At 45.8% G+C, this 2,777-nt stretch overlaps 1 non-coding gene across 1 annotated transcript; it reads right to left on the minus strand.

Moving 5' to 3' along the window:
• Window positions 1-2,402: 2,402 nt before the first annotated feature.
• On the minus strand, window positions 2,403-2,493 carry LOC112426839 (small nucleolar RNA SNORD88). Its single transcript, XR_003018232.1, has one exon. It is a non-coding gene; the product is annotated as a small nucleolar RNA SNORD88 (small nucleolar RNA).
• Window positions 2,494-2,777: the final 284 nt, after the last annotated feature.

The raw sequence follows: 2,777 nt of genomic DNA on the forward strand, positions 1-2,777 counted from the left end.
GAGACAAATCATAAGTGTAATTATTTCCAAGGTTCTACAGTCCTGAAGGTAATATAGGTATGAGTACTATTGATGGTGTTTACCATTGCAGGAACCCTATATTTAGAGCTCCCAAGTCCTTCAGAATATAAACCCAAAGATCCCAGGACACACACCATCCCTAAACTAGACATTTCCCATGACAGTTATGTATCACTCTGTGATTAGAAGTTGAGGGTTATGTTTGCAACTGTGGTCTGCAGAGAGTTCCAGGAGTCACAAGAGCAGACTGAGAAGAAAAATCATTGCACTGTGGTGCACAGACAATCCTGGAAGGATTGGTTCAGGAGGATGAGATGAGAAGCAGCTGGGGTCCAGTTTCATTAACTGAAGAGGATAGGAATGAAAGAAACAGTGTAGTTTGGCCTGCAGAGAAGGACACAGATGCAAGACTGTGAGCAGGAAGCGGGATGCAGCTGAGCTGGAGCAGAGCCCGTGCGTGAGCAGGGGAGGATGAAGCTCTCAGTGGGCCCAGGGCATGTAGAAGGTACTCTGATCCTCATGGTGCGCCAGGGTCCCACACTCTCAGCAGCCCTCCCTAGGACAGCTGGACAGGTTTTCAGGGAGAAACCCACCTTAGCACCCACCCACACCCTATTTGCTGTTTCTGTAGGAAACAGAAAAATGAGCTTTAATCCTCACCATGAAAAGTTCTTACTGGACATAAAGTGGGGTTTCCTAAGGAGAGGAACAAGAACTGTATGTCATCATCTTTCCTGGAGTCCTTTCAGCAGTCTTCTGAGGGATGGGCCATGACCATTTCTGAAGCTCCTGGGTGAAAATCATCAGCCACCCAACCTTGACTATCAGACACCATGCCTAGCACTTTGCATGCAGTGCCCCACTTATTCCATGGGCAACTCTGTGAGGAAGGTACTGCTGTTCCCACACACAGATGAGGAAGCTGAGGGTCCCACAGGCTCCCACACTTGGGAAGACTTGGAGCCAAGACGACAGTGCAGCCACAGAGGCCTTATTACATGTCAAGGAGTTTAAGTTTTGTTTTAAGAAAACTGAGGCCGGGTGCGGTGGCTCACACCTGTAATCCCAGCACTTTGGGAGGCCGAGGCAGGCGGATCATGAGGTCAGGAGATTGAGACCATGCTGGCTAACATGGTGAAACCCCGTCTCTACTAAAAATACAAAAAATTAGGCGGGCGTGGTGGCAGACGCCTGTAGTCCCAGCTACTCGGGAGGCTGAGGCAGGAAAATGGCATGAACCCAGGAGGTGGAGCTTGCAGTGAGCCGAGATTGCACCACTACACTCCAGCCTGGGTGACAGAACGAGACTCCATCTCAAAAAAAAAAAAAAAAAAACAGAGTAAAAAGGAAAATTGAAAAGTGCATGGGCAGCTTTGAGCAGGAACATGATATTGTTATGTTTTAGAAAGAAAGTTCTGTCTACAGTGTGGAAAATAGACTGGAAAAAGAATATGACTGGAGACAGAGAGACCAGTCACAAGACTAAATCAAAACTAGATCATGGCAGTGGGGATGGAGAGAACTAGACAGTTTGGAGCAAGAGAAGAGGTTAACAGGACTTGGTGACTGGTGAATGAGATGAGGAAAAGGTTTGAAGAGGATCAGGGCATTGCTCCAAACTATGCCACTGTGGCAAATTGGCTATTTTGAGCTGAAAGCAATGGAGAAATGGCAGATACAGGAAGTGCTGTCTGCCCTCCCCTTTTCTACCTAAAAGCAGTATGTAAATTTCCCCTGAGAAGGGTGCTCTCGTTGTACTAGGAAGAGGAGAACATGCTTGTCACCAGGGATGGGAAGTCAATGCCAAGATGAGGCTGTACAAACCTTACTAAAATTACCCTTATCTTCCATCAGTTACTTATCTTCCATCAGTTTCCTAGTTACTTTCCCATCCCCCTTCCAGCCCAAACGCCTTTTTTCCTTTGTCATGTCTCCACATTTCTGCTCCTGCCCCCTTGGACACATTTTCTACACAACTTCCAAAAGAATCTTTGCTTTAAAATTCTTATTTTGCACTTAGACTAAAATTTAAACTCCATTTTATGACCTGCAAGGCCTTGTGTGATTTGGCACCTTCTGACTACTTCTTTCTTTCCAATCTCTCCCTTAATACCCTTCTGCCACAGTGGACTTTGAACACACGCAGCCCTTTTTTCCCTAGAGCCCTTGCACTAGCTGTTTTGTCTGCCTTTCCCTTTTCACTTCCTTTTCAAATGGCCAGGTCTTCTCATCCTACAGATCCTAACTTAACTGCCTCCTCTTCAAAGAGGCCTTCAATGGCCCCTCTAGCTAAAATAGAGTCAGTCGCCCCTATAGTTCTCCATCATACCATGACATTTTTGCTTTTTTCATAATACAAACCACAGTAAAATTAGTTTTCTTTTTCTCTCAGATCCCCAGGTGTCAAAGGTCTTGAGGAATGCTGTGTCCTCCGGAGTGATCACAGCCCAGTGCTGGACATCATGGGATGTAATTTTTTAACTTATTCATTTCCTTTTGTGCGTGTGTGCGTCTCTCACACAAGACTGTAAGTTTGATATGGAGGATCCCTATACCTGCTTTGTTCCCCATTATGTGCCCAGCACCTAGCTCAGGGATCTATCATTTAAGAATGCACGAAACTGTAACAGAAAACTAACAGTAGCTTAAGCCAAGAAGGTTTACTTTTCCCACATAGTAAGAAATCCAGAGACAGGTTCAGTGCTCAATGTTGATGTCACTGTGCTTGTCTTTCTCTCTGCCTCAGGGCTGCAAGG

Source organism: Macaca nemestrina, chromosome 10 (assembly GCF_043159975.1).
Source record: "Macaca nemestrina isolate mMacNem1 chromosome 10, mMacNem.hap1, whole genome shotgun sequence".
Classification (NCBI taxonomy): Eukaryota; Metazoa; Chordata; class Mammalia; order Primates; family Cercopithecidae; genus Macaca; species Macaca nemestrina.